The 18,058-nt window shown below is 49.1% G+C and overlaps 1 long non-coding RNA gene across 1 annotated transcript in view; it reads left to right on the plus strand.

The window, feature by feature from the left end:
* Positions 1-7,859: 7,859 nt before the first annotated feature.
* Positions 7,860-18,058, plus strand: part of LOC103888229 — a 22,148-nt gene continuing 11,949 nt past the window's right edge. Inside the window, exons 1-2 of the long non-coding RNA XR_004178956.1 lie at positions 7,860-7,948; positions 10,816-10,919. This is a non-coding gene — a long non-coding RNA (uncharacterized LOC103888229). The remainder of the gene's footprint in view (positions 7,949-10,815; positions 10,920-18,058) is intronic.

Below are 18,058 nucleotides of genomic sequence, written 5' to 3' on the forward strand. Positions count from 1 at the left end.
AGAGGAGGTAACAGCTGAGCAGAGGCATGAAGGGGTTGAGGGAGTTCGCATGCAATATTGGGAAGAAGAGTGTTTCGAGGAGGGGAGTCTGTCACCAGCCTGATGCAGGGGCATGCCTGGGCATGGGAGGAGGTCAGGAGGGTGGGAACAGCCCACGCTTTGCGCAGCAGAATGCCCATGCGTGCTGCGTGCCTGATTCCCCTACCTCCCTGGTGCCCATGTTGCTCTTTTAGTATTCACCTTGACTTCCAAAGTGAACTGTGAACTCTGAGAACAGAGCCCGTGACCTCTACTCCCTCTGCTTGTCCCTGGTACTTTCAAGCTAACGTTTGCTGGATCTGTCTGCCTTGCCTTGTGGATTCCATAAAACTACAAGGCACACTACCGCCCACGAGCCAGACCCGGGGGTGGGCACACTACTGCCCACGAGCCAGACCCGGGGGTGGCCACACCACCAGCCACGTGCCAGATCCAGCCTGCAGGCCAATAATGGTATTTACGTTTCTGTTTTGTTTGTTTGTTTCTTGAGATGGAGTCTCACTCTGTCGCCCGGGCTGGAGTGCAGTAGCGCGATCTCGGCTCACTGCAACCTCCACCCTCTGAGTTCAAGCAGTTCTCCTGCCTCAGCCTCCCAAGTAGCTGGGACTACAGGTGCCCACCACCACACCCAGCTAATTTTTTGTATTTTTAGTAGAAATGGGGGCTTCACCATCTTGGCCAGGCTGGTCTTGAGCCTCACGAGCCTCGTGATCCACCCACGTCGGCCTCCCAAAATGCTGGGATTACAGGTGTGAGCCATTGCACCTGGCCTGTTGTTTACATTTCTGAAGGGCTGGGGAAAAAATTAAAAGGAAGCTATTTTGTGACATGTAAAAATGACATAAAATTTAAATTTCAGAGGCCACAAATAAAAGCATTACTGGGATCAGCCACAGCCATCCACTTCTTGTGCTCTCTGTGTGCCTTCACACAACAACAGGCCCAGGGGCAGCCGAGGTCAACCAGCTCTGTGGAACCTAAAACATTTACTTTCTGGCCTTTTACAGAAAAAAGTTTGCTGACTCCTCCCCGGCTGATCTTGCTTGACTCAGTTCTCCTGCCTCCACAAGATTGACCTAAAACTCAACTTCCATGCCATCACTCTGTGTTCAAACCCCTGACAGATTCCCCGATGCCCATAAAGCCCACACTGTACCCTGACATCCATTCGACCATGAGAATAAACAAGAAAAGCCCTCAGGGCCATGCCTTTGCTCATGCTGTTCTCTGCCTTTCGAATCCCTTCCTGCCTTCCACCGCTAAGCCTGCCGCTACCTCACCTCACCCTTGCAGTCAGGGCAAGGCTCTGGGAACGCTCCCGGCTCCCCCTGCTCTGCTCCCACAGCTCCCCGTACTTACCCTCATCACAGCTCTTACCATACAGCACTGAAATCATCTATTTGTGTGTCTGTCTCACCAGCTGCAGCAAGATCCCAGAGGGCAAGGAACACATCTTACTTACCTCCCCTCACACAGACAGAACCAACGCTGAATGCAACCGAGCCTGGCCAGGCTGGCCTCCTCACTGCCCCTGAACGCATGCTGCTCACTCTCAGCCCTGAGCCTGCGCTCACCCCAGCACCCCCACATCTCACTTAGACAATCCTACCATGGCCTGGGTACAGTTCAAATTGCATCTCCTCCGTAGGCCCACAGAAGTCAACACGGTCGCAGGTTCAAACCCCCAGCTCCTCTCACCCATGTGCTGGGTACCCCACACGATGCTTCTGTCTCTGGGTCCTCATCTGTAAAGAGGGAATGACTCAGTATCCCCTAATTTGCAGGGCTGACGATGCATATAAAGCTTCTGAACTGGTGCTTGGCATATAATAGATTTTCAAGAAGTAACAGCACGCTTGTTTTCCCGAACCACACTGTCTATGCCATCTGGGTATTTCGTCCCTTTTCTTCCCCGTAACTGTTGTGTATATTACTCCTGGCTCTCCTGAAGCAGGCGGGTGTGTCATGAGCAGAGACAAGGTCGTAGTACACTTCCATGAAGCCGCCCTGCCCTAAAACCCAGGACAACACAACACGTGGAGGAAGGGACCAACGGACACAACTTTAATAAATAAGTTATTTCAGGAGGTTTAAAGAATGGCTAATTAAAAAAATGCAAAGCCCCAGGGGATCGGGAGTGAGCTAGAGAACAGGCTTCTGCAGATGCTTTCACACTGATGAGATAGGCAGTTAGAGAGTGAGAGCAAGTGGGATGAAGAGAGGACCAGCAAGACAGGAAAGAACTCCCCCTTGGAGGTAGTACTGTGCATTCTCACCCATCCAAACACTGCAGAGAAACCTGTGCTGATCACTGGATAGTCTGGACCCAGCACGCTCCCCTGAAGACTGTCTCTGGAGGAGAGGAAGCCCCAAGCCTCAGAATTCCGTTCCAAGTTTCAGGAGCACCAGTCAGTGACAGTACCAGCTGATGCTTGGGGTGCTCGCTGCGTGCTTACCACGTGCCTGGGAGGATTCTAGTGCTTACGACCATACGAGGTGAGTAGGACTGTTACGCCCTTCATTGCACAGATGAGGAAACTGAGTCTCGGGAGGATAAGGAACACACTCCCGGTCACACACTCTAGTAACTGGTATAGTACAGCACAATCTGCTTCCAGAGTCCAAGCTCTTAACCACAACGCATTTTCACTGTCTTACTCTGATTTAGCTCCACCATTTACCAGGTGACAGATCTCAGGCAAGTCATCTAACCTCACTGTGCCTCATCTTTCAAGTGGGCCTCACATGGTAACTTTGTGAGACTGTCATGAGGATTGAAGGCAAACATGCCATGACATATATTATGAAGCGGATTCCTGAGAAATCAGTTCCCTCTCACTTTTCCCATATCCCAATATAAGCGAGATTTTTAGCCAAACTCCTTGACCTCTTTTACTACTGGGAATGATCTATATGCCCTGCTGGATTTTCCTGCCTACTGCCTGTGCCTAAGCATCCGGACCTCATAAAAGCTTAGAAAAATGGCCTGGAGACAAGCAAGAAAGGAAAGCACCTGCACACGGCAGCGCAGCAGAGATGGTCCAGACGGCCCCTGGCGTGCAGATGAATACTGCATGAGCAGACACTAGGCCAGCCGGGCCCTGCCAGGACACTCCACAACTGACAGCCTGTGACAGCACCTAGATCCATGTGCCGCACCAACAGGCCCAGATAACAGGCCTGGGAGGCTGCAGGCAGAGTCAAGAGCACCTGTGCCTCTGAGCCTGCATGTGTGTAAGTGCTGTAGGGGGACAAAGAGGGGCAGGCAGGTGAAAGTGACAGTCATTCCCACCAGTGGTGGGATATCAGACTGCCTAAAATATTGTCTACAGCAAGGTAAATTTTTTTTTGTTTTTGTTTTTGTTTTTGAGATGGAGTCTCGCTCTGTCACCTAGGCTGGAGTGCAGTGGTACGATCTCGGCTCACTGCAAGCTCCGCCTCCTGGGTTCACGCCATTCTCCTGCTTCAGCCTCCCAAGTAGCTGGGACTACAGGCGCCCGCCACCATGCTGGGCTAACTTTTTTGTTTTTTAGTAGAGATGGAATTTCACTGTGTTAGCCAGGATGGTCTCGATCTCCTGACCTCGTGATCCGCCCGCCTCGGCCTCCCAAAGTGCTGGGATTACAGGCGTGAGCCATGGCGCCCGGCTAGCAAGGTAAATTTTTAAATTTCTACCAAAGGAATTCTGTTGCCAAATTCCTTTACTGTGAAAAATTTAATTTCAAGCCAAGAAGTACAGATACACACTAGTTTATTTTGAAGATAAATCCACGTTTCCATACATCAACTTTGCCTGAAGGGTAAGAGATACCTTTAAGCCATGAACCCTTCCCCCGGGCTGGTGGTCATGCACAGAGGGAACTTGTCATTAGCAGCATGTAAAGTGTCCTTCATGTTAGCCAGTCAGCTATATTAATATAGCAGGAAGCAGAGATCAGGTGTTTAACTCATTTCTAGAAGATATACGTAATTTCTATTTGAACGAACCTGATCAAACAGAACCAAAGGTCTCAGAAAACAAAAGTTAAGACGCAAGCAAAACGGTATCTCACTCATCATATCCAGTGGTAAGAAGTCCTATTAGGCCTTTTCCCACAATACATCAGCTTTCAAATACAGCACATGACAAAGAAATACTTCAGGAAGATGGAGGAATGGGGGAGCTTGCTACCGTGCTGGCTGATGACATTATCACAAGGCTCCAACCAGCTCTGAGGCCGTGGTAGACACAGCACCGTGGTCCTAGGGTTAGAAAGGAGCCCTAGAAGCAGCATGGACAATCTAATGCCCAAAGCATGGATGAGGCGCCTCCACGCCCAGGACTGCTCCCATCCACCGCTGCTACAGCACCCAGGAAAGGGCACAGCCCGCAAAACGCTCCTCTGGGAAGGGCTGCCCGGTCCACTTGGGGCACCTACACCTCTCCATGAGTAGCTGGGCAAGGACAAGCACATTGAGAGCACCAGGTCCAAAGTAGTGACGGGCCCAAGGGCAGCCTGCAGGCAAGGGAAATGGTCCCAGCCTTTCCTGCAGCCAAAGTGCAGGGCTGGTCCTCAGGAAGGAGTTGCAAAATGATCCTGTTTGCAAAACACAAACACTCCACAAACAGCAGCCACAGGGGATAGGTAAATTCTAGAAATTCTCAATCTTATGTGCAAGAAATAAACAAAACCAAATCAAGAATATTTTACTAGTTAGCATAAATTTGCTTAGCACTCTATGTCCAGGGCTTCCTGGCCAGTTAAATCCAGGTTACCGCACTTGCATGGCTGACAATGCATCTAACCTCTTAGAAATATCAACCTCTTGCAGACATAGGCTGTCTTACCATGTGGCACTTACATACAACAGGTGCTCAATAAATGTGCCGAAAAAAGTCAGTGTGTAAAGCATTTCTAAAGTAGGAATCCTGTCTGCTCCTTGGCTCCCTGAGGGTGGTTGAGGCCCAGAGGCTTGTTTGTGTCCCCACCCTCCGCTAGGGCCTAGCACAGTGCTCCTACACCCTGAGGGCCAATTCAAGCTGCCACCTGTGAATTTTTTCCCTGCCTCATATTGTCTTTTTCTGCCCCATTCCTCTTCCTTTTGCTCCCTCAACATTTATCTCACGGAATTTGAAGTTATTAGCTATGCACATTATTGGGTTTATGGCCCTTTACCTCACTGAACAATGATTTCCCTGCATAAAACGATTGAAAGGACCCACCTGAAGACCAGAGAAATGAAGTGTGCTGATCGGCCACGGAAGGTGAAGTGGTCACTATTCACGACTCTCTTATATAGTGTCCACACACCCACTCATCACAAAGGTGCTTAGAATACCAAAAGCAGAAAGTTTGTTTTCCTATCCCTGCAGGGTGGTTTTGAGAAAAGCCTATCTGTTTTGGAAAAACCTTGTTAAACCCATGTCACTAGTTAAAATATTTCCTTTTTCCTTTCTCAAGGAAATGGATGACCTCCTGACGAGTCATGGCCAAGCTGGGTAAAGGTTCTGTTCCATAAGTTCACGTGCCAATTATACAGTGTTGAGGATTCCCAGGTGGCTCTTTCTCTTTTTTTAAAATTTTTTTTTTTAAATTTTACTTTAAGTTCCGGGATACATGTGCCAGAACGTGCAGGTTTGTTACACAGGTATACACACGTGCCACTGATGGTTTTGCTGCACCTATCAACCTGTCATCTAGGTTTGAAGCCCACATGCATTAGGTATTTGTCCTAATCGCTCCCTCCTGCCTTCTCCACTGGCCCAGCTCATTCTCTTAAAAAGAACCATCAAGGCCGAGTATTTGTGATGGCTCAAGCCTGTAATCCTGGCACTTTGGGAGGAGGCCGAGACAGGTGGATCACGGAGTCAGGAGATCGAGACCATCACAGCTAGCTGCGGTGAAACCCCGTCTCTACTAAAATACAAAAAAAACCCAGCGGTAGAAACCTATAGTCCCAGCTACTCGGGAGGCTGAAGCAGAAAGAATGGTAAACCCGGGCCAGACTGCAGTGAGCGCTGAGATCCGGCCACTGCACTTCCAGCCTGAGGCGACAGAAACCGAACTCAGTCTCAAAAAAAAAAAAGAAACCATCCCTTAGGAGTTTAGCTGGGGCAATAATGGATCTGCCCAGGTTCCACAACTTGGGAATCAGAAGGAAGGAAGGGCTTCCTCACGCTTTTCAAGCAAGGCTGCCCTCAGCACTCTCTGAATCCAAAGGGGCTTTGGCCCAGATCCCTGAATACACAGTGTCTAAGTGCCCCCTGGGAAACACTGCATCACGCTCTCCTCCCAGTGCTTCAGAATTACCTCCTGACTCACCCCTGAGAAACAGGCCAGGAATACTTCAAAAGGACTACGCCAATTCACCTCAATGCACCTCTCCTGGCATTTCAGAGATAACTCCAGAGTGAGAAGAGACGGAAATATGGAGGAGGATGCAAGAGACAGACAACAAGGGTGACCCCCAGGATGGAGTAACCCTGTGGAGACTCGCCCAAGTCCAGTGCCCTCCTTTGGTCTGCGAGAGCACGAGTCCAAACAATGCCTTCATCACAATCCTGGCGCCACCACTTGTTTTGGCTTTCTGTGCCCACTTCCTACTGTAGCTTAGGGATCATAAAGAGCACCCAATCTGTCGCTGTGGTGAGGACTGGCGCGTGGGCCGTGGGCACTCCTTGGGACAGGCGTGGCACGGCCAATGGTCTCCTAAGCATCTCTGCTGCTGCCATCGCTGCGGTGCTCATCAAGCGCCAGGTGCTGCTCTCCCACCCCGTCCCTGTCCCATCACAGCCCGACAATTCTCAGCCACAGCAAGGAGCTCTGTTGGTGGAGGAGGGGAGAATAATGCTAGAACCTTTGTAGCTGACTTTCTGTGGGCTGGGGACAGTCCATGCTAAGAAGTGCTTCTGCCATTCCCCAGAGGCTGGGTGCCAGGAGTGAACACTCATCTTCCCAGAAACTTGGCCTATACACAAATGGAAAGGCTCGCCAGGGTTCTCCCGGCCACCTACCTGCCAAGTTCGCAGGAGCCCACCCTTGGCGCACGCCAGTGCCAGGCCGGGGCAGCGGGACGGGGAGGCCCCGGGGGCCAGGCCGCGGAGGAAGGACCCGACGGACCCTGGTAAAGACAGAGACCTCCCCTGCTCCAAAAAAGCCCCCCGGCCCAGCGCCGGGCTAAGCCCCCTTCCTCCACCTCCCGCCTGAAGCAGGCAGCCTCCCCGCGCTTCCCCGCGCCCGCCGCCCCGGAACTAGTGACTCGCCGGCGCACCTGGCCGCGCATCCTCCGGCGGCAGGTGACCACAGGGAGACACGGGGCGGGGGCTTCCTGGCGGCCCGCCGGCGGCGCGCAGGGCTATAAGCGCCGCGGGAAGGAGGCGCTCGCGCCGCGGCGGGTCACGGCCTCAGCATTGTCCCGGCGGGAGGCTCGGCGCGCGCGTCCGCTCGCGGGGCCACCCGCTCCAGAGTCGCCCGCCAGGGCCAGCCTGAGGCCCGAGACCCCGAGCTCGGGCGCGAGCAGGATGCGGCTCCCAGGGGGCGGTTGGCGCGGGTCGGAGTCCCAAAGCCTCGTCCTTACCTCTGCCTCATGCTGCGGTGTCCCTAGGCGCCGGCGTCCCAGTAGCCGGCCAGTGCCGCCCTGTCCCGCAGCCCCGGCGTCCGGCGCCGTAAGCAGCAGCAGCAGCAGGAGCATTGGCGCAGCCGGGGGCGAGGCGGGCACATGAAAGGGCGGGGGTTGCGGCCCTCGGGCGGACCACAGGACCCTAGCCTCGGAGGCGAGAGATCTCAGTGCACTGGCTCCCATCCTCAGGGATCCCACTGCTACCTGCACGCTCAGCCTTGCCAGAATCTCATGGAATACGTGCAAAAGCCAAAGAAATTAGCGGTCGCCACGCCTTTCGTCCTCTCCGTCTGCCCGCAGAGTCCATATGGTACATTCCCCAAAGCCCAACTGGAAACAGGAAGGAGGGGATTGGTTGGAAATCTTGGAAGGGGTGAAAAGTTACACGGTGGGCATATCAAAGCCTGCCAGCAGAGAGAAGGGAGGATGTATTTAAAGGGCACTTGTTGGTTGGGCGTGGTGGCTCGCTCCTGTAATCCCAACACTTTGGGGAACCGAGGCTGGCGGATCACTTGAGGTCAAGAATTCAAGACCAGCTTGTCCAACATGGTGAAACCCCGTCTCTACTGAAAATACAAAAATTAGCCAGACTTGGTTGCACGGGCCTGTAGTCCCAGCTACTCAGGAGGCTGAGGCAGTAGAATCACTTGAACCTGGGAGGCGGAGGTTACAGTGAGCCGAGACTCTGTCTCAAGAAATAAAATATAATAATAAAGGGGACTTGTTTGCTGCTCTTAGCTGCCGCAAAATTCAACTAGGATTTTCATTCTGACACTATCCAGATGGGAAGCAAAGAGATTAGGGGGAATTTCACATTTTTGGAGAAGGGAGCTAAAAGAAAATATAGAGCAGAGGCCAGATGTGGTGGCTCACGCCTGTAATCCTACCACTTTGGGAGGCAGAGGCGGGCGGATCACAAGTCCAGGAGTTCGAGGCCAGCCTGACCAAAATGGTGAAACCCCATCTCTACTAAAAATACAAAAATTAGCCTGGCATGGTGCTGTGCGCCTGTAATCTCAGCTACTCAGGAGGCTGAGGCAGGAGAATCGCTTGAACCTGGAGGCAGAGGTTGCAGTGAGCCGGGATCACGCCATTGCACTTCAGCCTGGGCAACAGCAAGACTCCATCTCAAAAAAAGAAAGACAAAGAAAATACATAGCGAATTGAACCAAATATATCTGTATGACCTTGAGCAGGTAAGTCCAATCCTCGGCCTCAGTTTCATCATCTGGTCCAATGAGGATACTGGACTGCAGTGGGTGTCTAACAGCCTTCACTCACTTCGTGTGGGATCCTATCACCCCTTGTGCGGGAATAGCAATACCTGCAACTATTCTTCAATTTTGGGCAAGATCCACCATCTTAGAGAACTTTAGTTGAAAGTGGATAGACTCTCTGACACCTACTTTCAGCGACAGTATCGGCCCCACCTTTGGTAAAGGCAAATTCAGTCTGCTTTCTGGGTCCCTCATCTCTTAAGAAGAATATTCTTATATGTGGAGCCCCCCACCTCCAAGTACTTAATAATTTCTACTCCAAGAGGCACCCTTTTCTCTTCCTTCTCCCTTCCTTCTCATAATCAAAGCTTCGATTATAATTCATCCACCCAATGAGCTGTCCACAATTCCTGCCTTCAGCAACAAACCCCACTGCTCACCCCTCCCGAGAGCTGCCAAAGTGCTTGTCCCTAACTCAGTCTGTTACACGCCATTCAACCACACATGGCCAATTGTGCTTTCATCCTCACTACAAACCAAATTTCAGACTTTCTAACCATTCCTTGGGGTCTGCTCTCTTTTAGGGAAACAGACCAGCCTGATAGGCTTACAGTTTTACACCAGCCTGATAGGCTTACAGTTTGGCTACCAAGCTTCAGCTCTACCTTCTTTATTTCAGAATTTTTCAAACTCCCAACAGCTGATCACCCCACCCCCACCCAATCAGCTTCCAAATCATGTAGGGTATCTGGGATACCCGTTCTAATAGCTCCAGACAACTTATCTTCCAACTGTAATCCAAAGAGCTGCAGAAAGTGCATCCCTCCATGAAACCTTCCAGACTGATTGCCAGAAGCTGCTAGCTTACAGAGCTCCCATTTCTACTCTGTGCCCTGCCATAACCCAACTGTCCATGCTCTCTGCCCCAATATACATCATACATTTCTTTCTTTCTTTTTTTTTTTTTGAAACGGAGTTTCACTCTTGTTGCCAAGGCTGGAGTGCAATGGTGAAATCTTGGCTCACTGCAACCTCTGCCTCCCAGGTTTAAGTGAATCTCCTGCCTCAGCCTCCTGAGTAGCTGGGATTACAGGCATGCGCCACCACATGTGGCTAATTTTGTATTTTCAGTAGAGACAGGGTTTCTCCATGTTGATCAGGCTGGTCTCAAACTGCCGACCTCAGGTGATCTGCCCACCTCGGCTTCCCAAAGTGCTGGGATTATAGGTGGGAGCCACCACGCCCGGCCAATATACATTTCTTATTGACATATTTTCCTGTCTCCCTGCTGGCTGCAGCAGCAGCAGCCACAGCTTACATTTATTAAGTGCTCACTATGTGCTAGGTACTGTTGGGAAGTGCTTTGCCTGCATTATTTCATTTCACCCTCATATCAACTCTGTGATGTTCCATTATTATTCCCATTAGTACCGTTTTGCCCTCCTGAGGAAAACACGAGAGCTTAGTGAAACTGATCTGCCCGAGTGCACACAGAGGTCTGACATCTAGTGCCCCCCTGCCATAACTCCACAACGCAATACTGTCTTGAGTTTCTTGAGAATCTACTGTATGCCAGATGAAAGATAGTCTCATACATTTATTTATTTAATTTAATTTTTTTTTTTTGAGACAGTCACACTCTGTCACTTAGGCTGGAGTACAGTGACTCTATCTTGGCTCACTGCAACCTCTACCTCCTGAGTTCAAGTAATTCTCATGCCTCAGCCTCCCAAGTTGCTGAGATTACAGGCTCGTGCCACCATGCCTGGCTAATTTTTGTATTTTTAGTAGAGATGAGGTTTCACTATCTGGGCCAGGCTGCTCTCGAACTCCTGACCTCAGGTGATCCACCTGCCTCGGCCTCCTAAAGTGCTGGGATTACAGGCGGGAGCCACCGTGTCAGGCCTCATACATTTATATTATGTTTCCATTTATTTCTATACCTATAATATCATTTCAGTCTCGAAACAGTCATGTGAGGAGAGTTGGTAGAAGTCTATTCACAGATGAGGAAGGAAACTACAGCTCAGAGAGCATGACCGTTTGGCTAAGGTAGCAAGGCTGGTAAGTAACTGAGCCTGGCTTTCCACACTGCATTATTTCCACTACAATTCCTGCTCCCTACATGAACACAACCTTTTTGCATGTAACAACCAGAGAAGGAGGAAACAAATATAAAATAGCAAAACTGAAGCTGCGGGGTTAGGGAGTGTGGTACAAGGAGCGCTTACAGGGGTCAGAAAACAAGCCAAAGAAGACTTCAGTGAAGGGTGAGAATCACTGTGGACTTCTTTATATTGGTTTGTTGTTTATATTCTGCCCGTGAGACTGTGTCTTGGACACATCTGGCAAATTCAATAGCAAAAGGCCACAAAACTGCCTCTTAGCAGTGGCCTGCTGGTGGCTAGAATTAGCCACATGTCAATGTCAATGAAGAAGGGACTTCTGTGTGAAATGCTGCTGCTGACCAGTTTGGGAAAGTTCTCAACTGGCTGTTTAGCAAACTATCCTGCTTTGCTGGCAGTTGTTGTTGCTTTTTTTTTTTTTTTTTCTGAGATGGAGTCTGGCTCTGTCGCTCTGTGCAGTGGCACAGTCTGGGCTCACTGCAAGCTCCGCCTCCCGGGTTCACGCCATTCTACTGCCTCAGCCTCTGGAGTAGCTGGGACTACAGGCTCCTGCAACCCGCCCGGCTAATTTTTTGTATTTTTAGTAGAGATGGAGTTTCACCGTGTTAGCCAGGATGGTCTTGATGTCCTGACCTCCTGATCCACTCACCTTGGCCTCCCAAAGTGCTGGGATTACAGGCGTAAGCCACCGCGCCCAACATCTGCTGGCAGTTTTAACACTCCCCTGCAAATACAGGCTGGCCTCATTATTTCTTCTTTTTCAACTGTTGACATCCTCACAGGGTTGGAGAGCCTAGCAAAATTGTGTAGGAGCAGCAAACTTTTAATATGGATTAAGCAGCCTGAACAAGGTAATTGAGACCAATACTTCTGAGTTGTTCTTTGCCAGGTCCAGCCATAGTCAATCAAGTTAATTCTCACTCCCATAGCGCTCTCTTTTCTCATCCCCAGAGAGCTCTAAAATGTCTCCGTTTATCTGAGTGCTTTCTTTATGCATTCAAACATTTATTGGGCACCCACTACAAGCAAAGAACTGGCAGGTTGTGTGGGTTATCCTGACGGATCGTACATGAAGTGTGTACTTAGTGCATGGGGTGATTAAATGTCAGATCCCCTTCCATAAGGAAGGAATCTGCCTGAGCCCCTCAGAGAGTGCAAGTGGATCCCATCCACGGCTAAATGTAGGTGCTCATGTTGGAAAGTCCACCCTCTAGTAGGAAAAGACATGGGTTGAGAAATGGCCCTGGGTTGGGGAGATGGGCAGTGTCCTGGGGAGGTGGAGGGTACCCAGAAATAACTGGACACATCACAAACAACAGGGAGAATCATTTAATTCAGTCCACAGTGTAGCTGGTAGAAGATTTGTGGAGTATGCTGTCTTATTTTCAATTTAAAAAATACTTTCTGGGCTGGGCACAGTGGCTCACACCTGTAATCCCAGCATGTTGGGGGGGCGAGGCAGGCGGATCACCTGAAGTCAGGAGTTCAAGACCAGCCTGACCAACATGGAGAAACCCCATCTCTACTAACAATATAAAATTAGCTGGATGTGGTGGCACATGCCTGTAATCCCAGCTACTTAGGAGGCTGAGGCAGGAGAATCGCTTGAACCCAGGAGACGGAGGTTGTGGTGAGCTGTGCTCGTGCCATTTTGCTCCAGCCTGGGCAACAAGAGCGAAAGTCTGTCTCAAAAAAAGAAAAAATTTTCTGATTTCTTTTTTTTTTTTGAGATAGAGTCTCGCTCAGCCACCCAAGCTGGAGTGCAGTGACACAATCTTGGCTCACCACAACCACCATTTTACGGGTTCAAGTGATCTCCCATCTCAGCCTCCTGAGTAGCTGGGATTACAGGCACCTGCCATCATGCCCGGCTAATTCTTGTATTTTGGTAGAGACAGGTTTCACAGTGTTGGCCATGTTGGTCTTGAACTCTTGACCTCAGATGATCTGCCTGCCTTGGCCTCCCAAAGTGCTAGGATTACAGGCATAAGCCACCACGCCTGGCCAATTTTCTGATTTCAAAAGTAGTTCATGTTCATTGTAAAATAATTTGTTAAATAGAGAAAAGTACAAAAAATAAAAATACCCATTACTTTCACCAGCATATTGTTGTTACCATTTTGATGTATGTGTTTTCTTGTATTTTTCTGTGTACATGTGTCATATATCTTCTTTTTCTGTATTATCTTTTTAACAAAATTTGATCAAACTGCTTTACAATCTACTTTTCTACTTAATAGGCTAGGAATTTTCCTATGCCATTATATATTACTTAAAACATGATTTCTTTTTTTTCTTTTTTAGAATCAATGTCTTGCTCTGTTGCCCAGGCTGGAGTGCAGTGGCACAAACGTAGTTCACTGCAGCCTTGCACTCCTGGGCTCAAGTGATCCTCCCACTTAGGCCTCCCAAAGTGCTAGGATTCCAGGCCTGAGCCACTATGCTGAGTTTTGTTTTTATTTTTGTTTTTAACTTAAACCAGTTTTGATCAGCTATCTGCCTCTAGCTAGCAAAGTAAAAAGTGCATGGTTGGGGCCGGGCACGGTAGCTCATGCCTGTAATCCCAGCACTTTGGGAGGCTGAGGTGGGCAGATCACCTGAGGTCAGGAGTTCAAGACCAGCCTGACCAATGTGGTAAAACCCTGTCTCTACAAAAAAATATAAAAGTTAACTGGGTATGGTAGCCTGCACCTGTAATACCAGCTAGTCAGGAGGCTGAGGCAGGAGAATCACTTGAGGCAGAGGTTGCAGTGAGCAGAGATTGCACCATTACACTCCAGCCTGGGTGATAGAGTGAGACTCTGTCTCAAAATAAAATTAAAAAAAAAAAGCATGGTCGGCCAGGTGTGGTGGCTCACACCTGTAATCCCAGCACTTTGGGAGGCCATGGCAGGCAGGTCACTTGAGATCAGGAGTTCAAGACCAGCCTGGCCAACATGGTGAAACCCTGTCTCTACCAAAAAATACAAAAGTTAAGTCCAGGTGCAGTGGCTCATGTCTGTAATCCCAGCACTTTGGGAGGCCAAGGCAGGCAGATCACCTGAGGTCAGGAGTTCGAGACCAGCCTGACCAACATGGCAAAACCCTGTCTCTACTAAAACTACAAAAATTGGGCATGGTGGTGGGTTTCTGTAATCCCAACTACTCAGGAGGCTGAGGCAGGAGAATGGCTTGAACCCAGGAGGCAGAGGTTGCAGTGCGCTGAGATTGTGCCATTGCACTCCAGCCTGGATGACAGAGCGAGACTCTACCTAAGAAAAAGAAAAATACAAAAGTTAGCCTGGTGTGGTGGCGCACACCTATAATCCCAGCCACTTGGGAGGCTGAGGCAGGAGAATTGCTTGAACCTGGGAGGCAGAGGTTGTAGGGAGCTGATATCACACCACTGCACTCCAGCCTGCATAACAGAGTGAGACCCCGTCTCAAAAAAATGGGGCTGTGTGCGGTAACTCACACCTGTAATCCCAGCACTTTGGTAGGCTGAGGCAGGTGGATCACTCGAGGTCAGGAGTTTGAGACCAGCCTGGCCAACATGGTGAAACCCTGTCTCAACTAAAGATACAAAATTAGCCTGACATGGTGGCAGGCACCTGTAATCCCAGCTACTCAGGGGGCTGAGGCAGGAGAATTCGCTTTAACCCAGGAGGCGGAGGTTGCAGCAAGCAGAGGTCTCGTCATTGCACTCCAGCCTGAGCAAAAAGAGCAGAAATTCATCTCAAACAAACAAACAAACAGAAAAAGCATGGTGCAATAGGAGCTCAGTCCATCCCTTCCAAGCATTCCAAATAACACACCGGTGACTGCCACCAGTTCAGTTTATCATGACCCCCAAGGGTATTCAGCTTTAAGCAATCTCCAGGGAAATCCCAAGCCATGTGTAGCCTAACGGCTCCCAGGATGCCTGGACTGGCTCAAAAGCCCATCCCATCTATCCGTTGGATAAGAGAGTCAAGAAGGAAGAACAGAGTGGTTTAGAACAAATGTGACTCCTGGGCTGCATTCATAGTCGTGTGGACCTACTGAGGACATGAAAGGTTCAATGTTCCTGCCTCTCTTCTATACTAAGGGACTGGTTTGGAACCAACGCAGTGTTCTGGAGAAAAGCTAAGGAGATCCATGGTTTGGGATGTCCTAAACTGGAGAACATCATCCTAGGTTCTGGGGTTTATTTCTAGGCTAATATCTCATGATGAGGTTTGAAAATTATGTATCTTTTACGTTTTAACTAATTCCAGACCGGTTTGCATGTTTCACCCTGCCAGGAAGAAGGAAATTAAGATTAGGTGTGGTGGCTCCACCCGTAGTCCCAGCGCTTTGGGAGGCCAAGGTGGGAGGATCACTTGAGCTGAGGAGTTTGAGGCTGCAGTGAGCACCACTACACTCCAGCCTGGGCGACACAGCGAGAGGCTGGCTCTACAAAAAAAGGAAATTAAAATGCAACTTGACACAGTTGCAAATCACTTCTGCATCAGTTTCTCACAATACAATGGCTAAAAATCGGGTGGTTTTTCCCCTAACTGATTGGCATGTGTATGTTCAGCTGTAGCCAGAAATTCTATGTAGTGAAAACAGACAAAACCAAGATGGGAATATGCAGAAGAAATCTCTAGTTACCAAGGCACTGCAAAATAAAGTCTACAATTGCACATCACAAATATCACCAAAACAGGGATTTCTAGAGTCCTTCTGTAACTCGCAGGAAGACTCCTTCCCTAAGCGATTTCGGGCTGGATTCTTGAAAGTCTCTGGTAAACACAGCAAATTTTGTAAACAGGGTTTTTTCTGAACTTACATTCTCATATGCACTACATCTAAGAAAAATTTATAAAATATATATATAATATATATAAATATATATTAAAATACACACACACATTCTGTGGGACTTGATTCTTTGAACACTGACCTTAGGGCTCTGTGCTCTGCACTAGACAGGAGTAAATGCTATACCTCTGCAGAACTAAAACAAGTAAACTTGCCCTTGTCGTTGGTTCCTTCCTCCACTGCTCAGACACGTTGGTGTTAAAGATAAAAACAGCAGGCTAGACATAGTGGCTCATGCCTGTAATCCCATAATTTTGGGAGACTGCAGCACGAGGATCAGTTGAAGCCAGGAGTTCGAGACCAGCCTGGGCAACAAAGCAAGACCCTGTCTCTATAAAAAACACAAAGTTTAGCTGGGCCTGGTTGTGCACACCTGTAGTCCCAGATACTCAGGAGGCTGAGGCAGGAGGATCACCTGAGCCCAGGAGGTGGAGGCTACAGTGAGCTATGATGATGCCACTGCTGCACTCTAGTCTGGGTAACAGAGTGGGACCCTGTCTTTAAAAATAAAAATAAAAAATAAAAACTTTGGCTTCAAAATTGCCTGTAGTCAAATTGGGTTCTATCTGATTATGACTTATTTTACACAGCTCTGTTTTCAACTGTGAAAAAGAAAACGACAGAAGGAAAGGACTGAGGGAAAGGAAGGGAGGGGAGGGGAGGGAGGGAAGTGGGGAGAAAGCATACATACTTTCCATTTAGGAAGTGGAATAGTGGTAGAAGATGCCCTAATAAAGCCTCAGAATGGAACTAATGAGCTTGAAACCGCCAGTATACACATCGGCATTTTCAGATTTCAGAGAAGACGCACCTGAGGGGAGGAGCCTCTCGTAGGGAAGGGAAAGATGTCAAGCCTTCCTTTGTCCTGTGCACAGGACAGACTCCAAATCCTTCTCTTCACTCGCATTTGAGATCATGTGAACTCCTGTTTAATTTAAGCGTCTGATTATTTTTCTTTCATTCATCCCTTGGTGTCTGTGATGGGCAAGGCACTTGTCTGGTTGCTGAGAGCTGTACCAAGGACAATTAGACATAGGGTCTGACCTTAAGGAGCTAATGATAGTGCAGGGAAAGTGAGACTTGGAGAGAGAGAGTCTTTGTCAGGTGGAAAGTGCTGTCTCAGACTGAGAAGGCTTCTATCTAAGAGAGCAGGGAACGTTCCATGGAGGAGCGGGTATTTGAGAGGTCGCTCCAAAGAATGGTAGGATTTCATGGGGAGATGAAAAAGGTATTCTGAGAAGTGAGCTTCCTTTTTTTCTTATCTCAGCTCCCACTGGCAGAAAAGGAGCAGAGTTCTTTCCACCGGGAGCCAGGGTTTTTCAGGCAAAGCAGCTCACTGCCGGGAGGTGGAGGCTTGGAGGGTTAGAAAGAAGGAGAATTTAGAAGGATAAATACTAACATGTTCACAGCCAGGTGAATAGAGGGATGGGTGAGGAGCTGGGTGTTTTGAAATTATCTTCTTTTTGCTTATTTGTGCTTTTTCATTTGGGAAGAGAATGGAGCACGGAACATACTCTAATACGAGGAAAAAATAAACACAAGTTTGAAACAGCAGCGCCCCTCCCCCAGCAACCAAAAGAAAAAACAAACAGTAAGAAAAGAAAAGCGATTGAGAAGAACATGCATATCTCTTTGAGACTGAATGTCTCCTCTGTGCTCTGGCAGCCTCAGCAATCACAGGCCTGCACTGCTGCTTTTGGCCCTGCTTGGAAACCCCCATATGAACATCAGCAATTGCAGCTTGGCCTCCAGGGAGTGTACCACAGCACAGTTATTGCTTTTCATAATCAATGCTGTCACTGACAAGTAGGCAGAGAGATAAATGCTCCAAAATCGTCTAGGCCCCTTGGGCCAGATGTTCCTAGACTTATCAAGAAGAGAAGTTGACTAGGCGCAGTGGCTCATGCCTGTAATCCCAGCACTTTGGGAGGCCAAGGCAGGCAGATCACCTGAGGTCAGGAGTTCGAGACCAGCCTGACCAACATACAAAACTAGCTGGGCATGGTGGCGCATGCCTGTAATCTCAGCTACTCAGGAGGCTGAGGTGGGAGAATCGCTTGAACCCAGGAGGTGGAGGTTGCAGGGAACTGAGAAGATGACGCCATTGCACTCCAGCCTGGGCGACAAGAGTGAAACTCCGTGAAAAAGAAGAAGAGCAAGAGAAAGAGGAAGAAGAAAAAGAAGAAAAGGAGGAGGAGTAGGAGGAGAAGAGGAAGAAGAGGAAGAAAGAAGAAGAAGAAGAAGAAAGAAGAA

This window comes from Papio anubis, chromosome 16, assembly GCF_008728515.1.
Source record: "Papio anubis isolate 15944 chromosome 16, Panubis1.0, whole genome shotgun sequence".
NCBI classification, from domain to species: domain Eukaryota; kingdom Metazoa; phylum Chordata; class Mammalia; order Primates; family Cercopithecidae; genus Papio; species Papio anubis.